We start from the raw sequence: 13,536 nt of genomic DNA on the forward strand, positions 1-13,536 counted from the left end.
GAAGAGGTGAGGTGTGATCGCGAGGCATGTGATGCCGTGGCACCCAGCATGCAGTGGGGGAGGCCGACTCTGCCGGGATGTCCCAGAGGAGAGCTGCCCGCATCTCCTGCCCCCAGCTCATGCCAGGTGGGTGATGGCGGCTGTGGTGCACATCAGCAAGTTTGCACGAGCACCTCTGCGCCAGAGTGGAGACGTGCAGAAAAATGAGCCTGAGAGAAGAGGCCATCTGGTAATTGAATCTAAATCTGCAATAATTGATTCTGAGGACACAGGCCTAGGTGTGCATTGATTTGGAGCCCACTGGCCAAGCCTTGGCTGACACCCAGGCAGGTGCTGCTGCGACTTTCAGATGCTGTTTATAGAATTTGCTCGGATACAAAGGCATTGAAACAGCCTTGCAAACAGTCCTTCAGTGCCCCAGTGAGCACCAAGGGAGGGCGTTGAGGGGCAGGAGGAAAAGCCCTGGACTTGGAGGCTGGATTCTAGGTTCCACTGCTGGTTCTGCCCTTGGGCTGGATTCTCCATCTTCTTGAGCCTCCCAGTTCCTATCTGTGAAATGGGTTTACAGAACCATGTGATTTCCTTTTAGCTAGTAGTCCCCACATGGATGTGTGGATTCTCAGACTTAGGATAGCGGCTCAGATGAAAAAGGAAAATTTGTCTTCCTCACTGAGGACTCAGTCTACCTTTGGAGATAACCAGGCTAATGCTCTACCTATTACTTTGCCAGAGTCTTATTGAGCACCTGGTTTATTCAAAGCACTCACCTAGGTCACAGGGGAGACACTCAAATGACCATCCTATTGTCTGTGCTTTCAAGTAGCTTGTAGAACGACCCGGGGGGGGGCATGTGGGTGAGGATAAGGTGATTCCAAGCTGAATAAAGTAGAAGGTGGAATATACACAACAAAGGTGTGAACATGGATAAAGCGCACTGTTAATAAAAATAATGACGCCAATCACTGTCTTATCTAACTTTCACGATAACTTTAGAAGTAGAGGTTTAGAAGAAGAGGTTTTTATGGTTAGTTTACACATGAAGGACATTAGGCTCAAAAAGCATAAGTAATTTGCAAGTGGAAAAATCAAAAACGCTAATTTGAAAAGATGCACGCACCCTAATGTTCATAGCAACACTATTTACAGTAGCCAAGAGATGGCAACAAGCCAGGTGTCCATGGACAGATGAATGGATGAAGAAAATGTGAGATATATATATATATATATATATATATATATATATATATAATGGAATATTATTCGGCCATAAAAAGAATGAAATTCTGCCATTTGCAGCAATGTGGATGAACCTAGAAAATATTATGCTTAGTGAAATTAGTTAGAGGCAGACAAATACTATACTATATCACTTATATATGGACTCTAAAAAAAATAATACAAACAAATGTATATAGCAAAACAGAAACAGATTCACAGGTATAGAGAATAAACTAGTAGTTACCAGAGGGGAGAGGGAAGGGGAAGGGGCAAGATAGGGGTATGGGATTAACAGATACAAACTATTATATATAAATAGATAAGTAACAAAAATATGCTGTATAAAACAAAGGAATTATACCCATTATCTAATAATAACCTATAATGGAGTATATACTATATGCTATATTTCAATAATTTTTTTTAAGAAGACTAAATGTAAAAAAATAATTACTAGTGAATGGAGAGTCTGAACTTGAATGCAGAGCTGATTTCAGAGCCTGGGCTACTTGTAACTACAATGAATGGGAAAATCTCCATGAAGAGGTGACATTTGCAAGGAGACACAGGTCTTTGAGATGAGGATGAGGCTATCAATTCATTAAAAAAAAAAAATTGTGTTCTTTTACGCCAGGCTCCTTGCTAGAAGCTAAGAGTGCAGTGGTGAGTGATGTATTCTGCAGTCTCGGAGGAGAGTCACACAGAACTGTAACTGCACGACAGGTGGTCTAAGTCAGCTGCCGCAAACTGCTCTGAGGTCAGGAGAGGGAGCAATGATCTCTGCCTGGGGCATTGAGAGGATGTCTGAAGAAGGGACAAGACAAGCAGGGTCTATGGTGAATGAAAAGAAGAAAGCTTAGTGGGGAAAAGGTCATAGGAAAAAGAATATTCAAAAAATATTTATAGATTACCGACTTTGAGCAAGCACTATGCTAGGACCTCTGAAAATTATCAATGACATAATTTGTATTAGTTTTATTAGCTTTTATGTCTAATCAGAAATAAACTTGTATTTGACATGGTAGAAGTCACTCTCAGCCAGTAACTCCCTCCCCCAAAAATAATTAAGAAAGTAATTAGAACATTGAAAAGTAGTGTTCATTTTAGCGAACCATAGACATTGCTTCCTGTGATCTAATTTGGTAATCATGACAATACCATAATTAGAGATTATAGCTGCATTTTACAGAAAGCAAAGTGATGAAAGGAACATCACGTCCTTGTAATAGGGAAAAATCGAGACACTAACCCAGACCTCTTAGCAATGCCCCTCCCCCCCAAGTCCCAGTGGCCTAAAAAGTTCTCTGACATTCCTCACGCCATCTTGCCATAGCTCTGTAATTGACCAAACACCCATTGATCACCTGTGATGGGTTATAAGTGCACGAGTCAAAAGGTGAAACTATTGGGGGAAATCATGACATTTATTCATGGGAAGAGACTGATAATGGCCTTCTTCAAGAACAGGGACTGTCTCATGTCCGCAGATCCGTCACGGACCCGGAATTCTCAATATTTTTGATGAATGGGGTGTAAGTGTGTTGAGGGGGTACAGTCAGAAATGGAGCATCTTCCGAATGCTGAGTGAACGTGTAGGATCCACGTTCCCTCTAGGCTGCGACGGTCAGAGAAAGCTGCTGAAGGGGAGAGTGAAGTCGGCCAGGAAGATGGGGAGGGATCAGATCCCAGCTCAGTTCCTCAGGGTCCTACTCCCTGAGGTGTCAGCACCACATGAGTGGGTGGTTACCAAACACTCCAGCTGTGCTGAGACTGGTCCGGTTGTAGGCTGGAGCTAAGAAGTTCAGATCAAGAAATATCTCAGAGTTGGGTCAGGGCATGGGGTAGACACCCTTGTGTCCTGCATTTGCTGTGTGGGAAGTTGAAGGTCAATTACTAGGTTCAGCCACTGCCAGGTCTGAGTCAGAGGGACCCATCAGAGTCTAGGACTCTAAGGCATGCAGACCAACTTTGAGAGCCTGGGGGTATCTAGTGATGGAGATGGTTTGTGTTGGAGAGAGGAGAGCTGGCCCTGGGGTGATTTCCAGGTCCACGCACAGATGCTTCTGTGGCACTTGCTGCAGATGCACAGCAGAAGGAAAAGACGCTGATGCAGGGAAGGGGGCAGTAGCGGCTGCAAGGCCACCCATGTCCTGGAGGACGGGCACTCAGGTTCCTCTGGGCTGACACTGAGTTTAGAGGGAGAAGGAGTGAGACGAAAGCATGGGACTCTGAGAAGCAAAAAAATAACTCCTCTAGCTGCGGGGACAGGTCTCAGCAGAGCGGCTGGGCTGACCTGCACGTGGTTTGGAGAAAACATGTTCATTTTAACGAGGGGCGATGTTCAGCCAGTGCATCTGGTAGGAGCAGTTGTCAGGGTAGCCACTGCCCTCAAATGCCTGAGCTGCCCCCCCTCCACTGGCCAGTTAGCCTGGTCCCTCTCCCAAACCCTCGCATTCCCTGTAGTCCATAAATAAAGGATTTGTGCCTGGCACAGCAGATGGCCTACAGGGCCCTGCTCGTCCCTGTGCCTGGCACGCATTCTGATTGGTTGGTACCTGTGCTAACCATTTGGGGTATGTGCCCTAACAGACAGGGGTGTAATAGAGGAAGGTGAGGCATCGGAGGAGAGTCCAGGTGAGAATGGCCTTGACTAGGGGGAGCTCCCCTCATTCACGGCTTGGGGAGGGGACAGTGGTGGCTTCAGCTCTTGGAGAGAGTTGGGGCCTGGGGCGCAGCTCTCTCTCTGGACTGGTCAGTCTTGGCTCAGCCATGGCCATGGGGCTGATCTTGTGGAGGGGACTTCCATCTCCGTGGAAGAGAAAGGCAGAGTGACCACCTGTTCTTACCTACTCAGCAGTGCCTCTCGGTACTCCCGGATATTTTCCTAGCAAGTCACAACTGCCCCCTACATTCTGTGGTCTCCCATTAAGGCCAAGGTCGCCTTGGGCTGGAGAAGGGCTCTGTGCTCCTTGGAACATGCCAGGCCCATGACTGGGCGGGGATGCTGCAGCTCTTACAAAGATTTGATTAGCTGCAATCGTGCTATACTTAGTTCTCCTTGGGAAGCATATGGCCGAAGCAGATGGCTCGGGAAAGTCTGAATCACATAAACAGGGCTCTTTGCCTCCCATTTGCTGGGTCTGATGACTTTTTAACAGAATGGGTTTCAGAATTAGAAGGTGGAGCCTTGGTTATACCCCTCTCAGAAAACTACCAGGCTGTATGTTTCAGGCATACTTAGCACTGGCTGTTTGTAAGGGAACAGGATAGGTGTGGATTCCGGGTCATCTTGAGGACATAGCCGCAAACAGATCCCTAGCAGCAAGCTGCTTGAGCCCAGATTCAGTTCACTTCCACAAATGTTTATTAAACATTGTTGCCAAATTCTCAGTGATGGGACGACTGGGAGCCTTGGTCAGTCATGCGTTTTATAGATATTTGCCTGACCTAGACTTCAGGAAAAGACCTGGCTCTGTGCTAAACCCTCACCTGGGCTACAGCTTTCAAACTGGTCATTTAGGGCCAATTCAACCATAGTAGATAATTTAGATTTTATTCTAAATGCAATGGGGGGAGGGTGGTGATGAAGTCTGGTTTATATTTTATATGAATAGACTAAAGAGTAGTAATAGTAGAAGTAGAAATAAAGTTTTCCATATTCTCTATTGAGAGAAGATTATGAAGTGACCCAGAAGGGATTCATCAGAACCACATTTTGAATGTAAACCCACAGGATTTATGGAGGATTGGGTGAGAGGGTAAGGGAGAAAGAGGAATCAAAGATGACCAGGAAGGGCTTCCCTGGTGGTGCAGTGGTTAGGAATCCGCCTGCCAATGCAGGGGACACGGGTTCGAGCCCTGGTCTGGGAAGATCCCACATGCCGCGGAGCAACTAAGCCCGTGCGCCACAACTACTGAGCCTGCGCGTCTGGAGCCTGTGCTCTACAACGGGAGGGGCCGCGACAGTGAGAGGCCCGCGCACCGCGATGAAGAGTGGCCCCCGCTTGCCGCAACTAGAGAAAGCCCTCGCACAGAAACGAAGACCCAACACAGCCAAAAATAAATAAATTAATTAAAAAAATAAAATCACCTAGGCCAAGCCCTAAAAAAAAAAAAAAAAGATGACAAGGAAGTATTTTACTCTTTGTGGTTGAGAGATTGGGGGAGGGTGCTTGCTTCGGCAGCACATATGCTAAAATTGGAACGACATTAGCATGGCCCTTGCGCAAGGATGACACGCAAATTCGTGAAGCGTTCCATGTTTTTGATTCACTTTGTTATAAAGCAGAAACAATGTTATAAAGCAGAAACTAACACACCATTGTAAAGGAATTATACTCCAATAAGGATGTTAAAAAAATTTTTATAAAACCTAAAAGCAACAGGAGACTGAACAACAACAAAATTAGCCAAAAAAGAAAGAGTACTGTAAGAATGATAATGTAAAAATAAATGATATAAAAATGAGGACCATTTTTTCTTCCATTATTTACCAATAATAAAGTAACAAGAAGTACTTGATTAAAAAAAGAAAAGAGAGAGATTGGGGGAGGGACACAACCAAAGGTTCTATATTGGGTATGTAAGTTTATGGTGTGGATTTGACATCAAAGGAGTAATGTCGAGCGGGCAAGGGATCAGGTCCACTCAGGAGAGAGGTGCAGCTGGAGTCAGGCATTTGAGGGTTCTCAGCTTGTGAGTGGCGTATAAAGTCTTGGAAACAGCGAGACTTAGATGGAGGTCTCCAACACAGAGGCGGGAAGGGCAGGAGGAGCCATCCCAGGGGGGGCAGGGAGAGGAGAGGGAAATCATGAACTTAGCTACTTTCCATCAGCAGGCAGGTGGGGAGGGGGAAGGGGAAGCTGGGATGAAGTGAGAGAGTGACATGGACATATATACGCTACCAAATGTGAAATAGATAGCTAGTGGGAAGCAGCCGCATAACACAGGGAGATCAGCTCGGAGCTTTGTGACCACCTAGAGGGGTGGGATAGGGAGGGTGGGAGGGAGGGAGACGCAAGAGGGAGGAGATGTGGGGATATACATATGCATATAGCTGATTCACTTTGTTATACAGCAGAAACTAACACACCATTGTAAAGCAATTATACTCCAATAAAGATGTTAAAAAAATAAAATTAAGATATAGTGTAAAAAAGAAAAACAAACAAACAACAAAAAGAAACAAACAAAAAAATAAGGAATCTTCTTCTTGCCACCCTGGTGAGTCAAATCATTATTGCCATTTTCGTCTGTGAACGAACTAAGGCTGGGAGAGTTAACATCTCACTCAAAGACTCCCAGCTATAAACCGGGAGATTCCTGAAACTCTGTCTTTCCAGGCAGTGCCCACTGCCCTGCTCCAAGCCCGCTGTCTTCCCAGGATCAAGAAACAATCGAGGATTCCCTTTCCACTTCCCTCGAGAGTTCTGCTCGCAGCTGCTAGAATTCCACCGTGGGTGACGTTTCATCGTCACCTCAGCTGCCCACTTTTCCCCACCCAGCAGTATACTCACTGCCGTTTCTCTGAGAGCACCTGTTAAATGTTAGACTCTGTGCCCGGTACACTCCTAGGTCATCTCATTCAACCCTCCCAACCCTTGAACTCGCATCCCCAGGTCACAGGGGCGGAAACCGAGGTTCAGACCAGGTAAGTTCCCTGTTGACAGGTGCACGGTGTACAAATGGCAGAGCCCGGAGGAAATCCGTGTCTTTCAACTCCAATCCATTTCTTGTCCTTACAAAAGCGTGAGGGGCAAGGCCATGGACTGGACTCCGTAATTAGAATACAAATGGAAACACCTGAGACTGCACAGGGGTTAGGACCCCAGTCTTGGGCGACTGGAGTGTGTTAGAGGCGGCCCTCTGGCCTTTTACTTTTGAAATTACATAGCAGTGCACATTATTGGCTAATAAAGTGTTACCAAGTGCTAGCCTGACTGGGCTCATTCTAATAGGTAGGTGAGAAGGGTTTATAATTAAGTAATGAAGGCCACTCAGTGTTGATGGGAGGCTGCTCACGGCTAAATTACATCAGCAGCCCCTGTTCATTTTCAGGAATTTAAAGGGTATTTTTTTCTTTCCTGTGTTCTTTGGTTTAGTTGCCCTCCTTCTGCAAGTATGAATTTCTGCCAGGCCATGGTCTCTCCTTCGTAAACTCGAGTTTTCTTGCAGATTAAGATAGGAGTCAGACGTCCTGGGAACTGGAGCTTCCCCCAACATAGGGAACCTTCCAAAAATCATCCCTTTGTATCCCTGCCTTCATTAATAACTAATTAATTGATTGATTCAGTGCATATTTGAGTGAGAATAATACGTAAGACCTGCTGTTCCATCATGCTAGGACTTCAGTTCTTTTTCTGCGAAACAGAAGTGATGGAGTAACGTGAGTGCGGTGAGGAGAGAAAAAAGTTGGGAAGTATTGCACTAAACATTGCAGGCTAGTCCTTATCGTTGCTGTACCATCACCAGTGACTGGTATTATGTCTAACATTGTCTCTGGGGTCGTTTAGTTAAATAATAAATGAGTAAACAAACTCAGAGATGAAAAAATGAAAAGAAGCACATGATTTGGAGTCACCATTCTACCATCTACTATTGATACATTTGCTGCAGAGGACGTAACTTAACCCAATGATCCTGAGTTCCCTCACGAGGGAAATGAAGACTCTCATACCCAAGGTCAAGTGAGATAAGGAATATAAAGTGCCTGGAGCTCAGACCAACCAATCCCAGGCTAACTTTTGTAGAGCAATGTGAAATGAGCAAAACGGTTTTGAGTCTGTTACACCTTACAGAGAAGTGACTTTTTCAAACCATAGAGTTATAAGTAACAACATCTGTGCCCAAACCCAGTTTGTTGTACATAATTTGCTCCCTCAATTAAAAGTGTTAAAGTAGCCTATATAAGATGTTTCAAACAATGCAATGTATCTGGAAAGATGAGAAATTCGTTCAGACAAGGAGAAGTCTGTGGAGGTGAACAACTAAGGGACTACTCATCCCTATTCCACGGATAGATGTTCCAGACAGGAGCACCCCACAAGGAACCCTATGATTGTTTTTGTTTTGTTTTCGTTTTACTTTGTTTTATTGAAGTATAGTTGATTTACAATGTTGTGTTAATTTCTGCTGTACAGCAAAGTGATTCAGTTTATATGTGTGTGTGTGTGTATATATCTATGTATACATACATACATACATTCTTTTTCGTATTCTTTTCCATTATGGTTTATCACAGGATATTGAATATAGTTCCCTGTGCCATACAGTAGGACCTTGTTGTTTATCCATTCTATATACAATAGTTTGCATCTGCCAGTCTCAAACTCCCAGTACATCCCTTCCCCACTCCCCCTCCCCCTTAGCAACCACAGGTCTGTTCTCTATGAAGGAACCCTATGATTGTTGATTATTGAATCTGTGTTTTGTTTTTTTTTTTGCCTATGACTTGATGCATAGCAGGTGATTCATAAGAATTTAATGAATGAATTAATATATTTTATAGCAAAACCCGTAGAAACATATTAATCTGGAGTTATGGTTAAGGCTTACACTCATCTCTGTGGGCACTAAAACAAAATATTCAATATTCCATGTACAGAAGGGTCAAGTAGAAAGTAAGAAAAACATTTGCTTTCTTTCAGATGGCAATAAAAATGACAACTAAAATGCAGCCCTTTATTGATGTATCATCCATCTGATACACTTCAAAAATTGAAGGTGCCAGTATGTTCACAACTCTTTGGATATTCCACAAACAGGCTTGTGTCTCTAAATGCCCTGTTGGCAGACGTGCCAGCATGCCTCCCCCGTCTCAAATTGTCCAAGAAGCTCTGAGATTCCACAGTGGACCAGGGTCCTTTTCTGAATGCCAGGCTAGGAGAAAACTGGGTTGCTTGGTCCCTTGCTCTGGGCTTCTCGTGGCCGTGCCAGAGCTCCGTTGAAGGTGATTCTCTAGAGTTCTGAGAAGGCTCGTCCTCTCAATGGTGAACTTGCTTCCACAAGCATCCCTACGGACCTCGTGGGCACAAGCCTCGGAACCCCAATGGCATTGCTCTACAAAGCCCAGCCTTTGTGCCGGGATAGATGGGTCCACAGAGCTTTTCGGGTCCCCATGTAACAAAATCAACCTGCTGCTTATAAACCCCTTGCCCGTGGGCAACATCCAGAGGCATCATTTCAGGCCCCAGCTTTCTTCAAAGTCCTTCTACTTCCAGGAACAAGTTTTCCACGCCTGATGCACACAGTATGTTAATACCTCCTACATCAGGAAAAGTCTGTCCCAGTGTAACAGACCTCCCCAACTTCCAAACTCCAGAAAAAGTCATCAAGATCTTGGTCTCTTTGCTCCCAGAATTTCCTCCTCTCTCGAAGCAGACTGTTCCACTTGTACTCCTGTGATAGGGTCTCCGGGGAAGGTAGCCGCCTTGATGGAATCACAGAAGGTCATGCCACACCTCTCTGCCCTGGCAGTGAGCGTGCAGTGGCCTTACCAGTCTGACAAAGCTTACATGATACTGAAGGTCACTCTGCTCATTCCCTGGAAAAACAGTGAACACCTGCTTCAGGTGGCTTTTCTCTTCTGCCTACTCTTTGAAACAGTTAGAAACAATAATAAACCTTGGCTTCAAGGTGACTTTCTGTCCTTCCTGTTCCTAGAAATAGCCAGACAGTTATCTAGTGTAAAGAGTCATCATCATTATCATTTTCATCTTACCAGGAAATCTGCTTGGGTTTTGAGAATTTCACAGTTAAACATACACCTCTTTAGCTCTCATCTCATCTGAGCCTGACATTCATCACGTAAAATAAGCTGGGCGTGACTCTTGCTTCACTTAAGCTCCTATTTACTGTCCTGCCCAAGGCCACATAGCAAGAAAGTAGTGGCGCAAGTCTAGGACACCTATTTTTGCTTTGCTGAAGGAGATCCTGTTCTAAACCATAGAAACTCCAAGGTTCTGACCTTTAGTTGCTCATAATCTGATTTGGCTTTTCAACTTCCATGAACTCTAATGTTTTGGAAGGTTCTCCCATATGAATGTGGCCTGGGTTTGAAGAAATGCTGTGATAGCTTCTTAGAATCTTTGTTTTCGAATAGCCCAGACCTCACCCAGCCATCCTCAGGCCTGGAGGGCTGGAAGGGGTCCCCCAGAGTTTTGACTGCTTAGCACAGACCTGATTCTCTGGGGAGCTCCTGTGTACTGGCAGAGCCATGACTATGTTCCCAGAGTGGGAGTGAGATTCAGTCTACAAGTCAATGCCCGTGAGAGCTCCCTGGCTTGGACTCTGGGGTAGAGGGTCCATGTCAGAGAAGCAGCACCTGTGCTTTGTAATCTGTGCTCACGGAGCCCTCTGGGGGCTCTCAGCAGAGGGAAGGTAACTCGAGTTGTAAGCATTTAGAGGCACATAGATACGCAAAGTATTGGTATCACTCATTTGGGGGGAAAGAAGCAGCAGAACCTAGAAGTTTTTTTACTCTTGCTTTCTGGTTTGAAGTTCCAGATTAAACTGTTTGGACAATGGGAGCCATTGAAGAGCTCCTCTCTCTCATCTGCTCTGCTCCCTTTTTCCTACTCCCCTCCTCTTCCTTCTATCCCCTTCTCTTGCCCCTCCCACCTTCTTTCCATCAGACTTGTTTTCCCTCAAAGCTCTAACTCTCCTTTCAGATACTCATCCATGGTATCAACCCTGACACCTACAAAAGAAGACAGATATTTAGGAAGACTAATCTACACCTTCTCATTGGACCACTGGTCTGGTCTCCAAACAATAAGTAAAAACAGTCTAAAGATAATCTCGAGGTCTATCCATATTGCTGCAAATGGCATCATTTCATTCTTTTTTAATGGCTGAGTAGTATTTCATTATATATATATGTATATATGCATACACCACATCTTCTTTATCCATTCCTCTGTCAGTGGACATTTAGGTTGTTTCTGTGACTTGGCTATTGTAAATAGTGAAGTAAGTCAGACATGGAAAGACAAATATATAATGTCACTCATATGTGGAATCTAATTAAAAATGATATAAATGAACTTATTTACAAAACAGAAACAGACTCACAGATTTCAAAAACTTATGGTTACCAAAGGGGAAACAAAGGGGGGGATAAATTAAGAGCTTGGGATTAATTTACACACACTACTATATATAGAGTGGATAACCAGTGGGAACCTACAGTATAGCAGAAGGAACTCAGTGTTCTATAATAACCTATATGGGAAAAGAATCTGAAAAAGAAGGAATGTATGTGTATATATGACTGAATCACTTTGCTATACACCTGAAACTAACACAACATTGTAAATCAACCATACTCCAATAACATTAAGAAAAAAAAAGTGTCAGAATATTTGAAATAACACTTGGGATATACTAAGACATGTTCTTCTCACCAATGTAAAATTACAAAAGGATAAAACAAAAAAAAAAAAGATGAGTTTGTGATTTCAACAACAACAAAAAAGTCTAAAGAGAAAAGTGGCTTTTTACCCCACTGCTAGGAAGCGGCAGCCTCCCAAGGTATGAGCAAGGTCTTTCAGAGTAGAGACAGCAGGCACTGCCCTCACCTCTAGGTGCCCAGAACCTGGTGCATAAGAGGGTGAGGAGAACAAGGTGTGAACCAGCGCCCTCTGTCTGCCAAGGAAGGTCCTGCAAATGAGCCAGTCATAGAAAGTTCAGGAAGTGGCCTTGCTGAGGGGAAGAAAGGAAGCTTTCCTTCAGAATGTCAGGAAGAGAGCCAGGATAATGAGCAAGGTGTCCAAGTGTGGGCTGTCATTGTTGAAGAAGGGAGAATCCCAGTGGGAACAAAGCAGGCAGGTGCTGTCTCAGTGATGCCCACAACCCCAGAGGGTGTCTTGTGATCAGTGAACCTTCCTTTGCGCCCTACTTACTAGTGATGAGAAAATGCCACAGAAAGTCCCACAGGGCATCAGAAATGCCTTATCCTGGGCTTAATGGGGCACCTTGGGATGCCACGATCTTCTGTAAATACTGCTGAGTCCTGTGGTCTAGTTTGTCAATCTGCTCAAAATCAGAGGAGCTCAGTCTCCCATAGATATGTAGCCGGTGGAAATGTATTCAACAGAAAGTGCTACGACCTTTCTTGAAACACAATGAAAAAGTCATCCTACTGCATTTTGCATGCCTAGGACATGCTTGATCTTCAGATCTTGATTTATTTTATCCTCTTCTGTCTACGCTGATCTCAGAAGGTCAGTGTGTGGAGATGCCCATTTTTCACATGGAAAGCTGCTGTTACAAGGAGTGATGTCACTTGCCCAAGAAGGCAAGTGATTGAACTGTTTTGCTGGCTGTCCCTCCAGGTCCTAGACGGCTCAGTGTTGCTCTGACCTTCAGAGTATTTACCCCATCCATCCTCTGCCACGTTGTCAGTCTGGCTTATAGATCAACCAGGCCTTGACAGTGATAGAGAAAGGGCTGGTGCAACAAATAAAAACAGAAGGGCATTTGCACGCAAGGATCACTTCTGTGGAAAAGCCACATCAATTTGAATCCAACAGGTCTAAGTAGGGCTGTGTCAGGCCAGAAATTTTATTTCCTTCACGATGAAGTGCAAATTGGAGCATGAACATCTGTGCAGCCTTGGAAACGACCTGGGATTTTACATTTCTTTTTCCCTACGCTGAAGCTACAATGCAGGTGTTAAGTGTCACTGTGCGTGGGGAGGTGACAGTAACCCTTTGTCCCTGTTTCCAAGGGACTGTTCCAGCCAGCTGGGGACACTGCACAAGGCACTCAAGCCGTTTTCCTTTGCTGGTTGGGCTTTTTAAAAAATTTTCTTGCTTCCCTTTGCAATCACACTATTTCCGTTTTTCAGTAGAGTTTTATAGCATACCTGTCTTTTGCTAGGAAATGGGTGCATTTTATTCATTCACCCAAGACGTCTTTTCTCAGTTGTTAAGTAGGTGGATGTGAAGATGTATCCACACAGCGCCTCCTCGTATAGCGACTGTCATGACACCTCCCTCCTCTTCTTTGAGGCTTGGTCTCTTCATCTGTGGTGAAAACTTACCCTAGCAATTTTCTGTGAGGATTAAGGAAAGAAACACATTTGAAAAGCACTTTGGAAGCTGTGAAATACCACTTGGCCATTATTATGAATGAGTTATCTTTGCTTTATGTTATATAAATAGTACCATTATTTATTTTAGAAAGTTTCTATATTTTTCCAACTCTGCAGTTTGTGTGTTAAGTGATTTGGAAGAATTCACCCATTTTCTCTTCATAGTAACCCTGGTCAGTGGATGCAGGAAGATCTCTTAACCTCCTTGAGTAGGTTTATCTTCC

General features: G+C 44.4%; 1 protein-coding gene and 1 pseudogene across 1 annotated transcript in view; both read left to right on the forward strand.

Moving 5' to 3' along the window:
• The window catches only part of FAM135B (family with sequence similarity 135 member B), a 174,657-nt gene that overhangs the window by 61,944 nt on the left and 99,177 nt on the right, over positions 1–13,536 (forward strand). The gene's annotated exons all lie outside the window — the stretch shown is intronic.
• On the forward strand, positions 5,387–5,484 carry LOC118883891 (annotated as a pseudogene).

The sequence above is a fragment of the Balaenoptera musculus genome, chromosome 17 (assembly GCF_009873245.2).
Source record: "Balaenoptera musculus isolate JJ_BM4_2016_0621 chromosome 17, mBalMus1.pri.v3, whole genome shotgun sequence".
Taxonomy (NCBI): domain Eukaryota; kingdom Metazoa; phylum Chordata; class Mammalia; order Artiodactyla; family Balaenopteridae; genus Balaenoptera; species Balaenoptera musculus.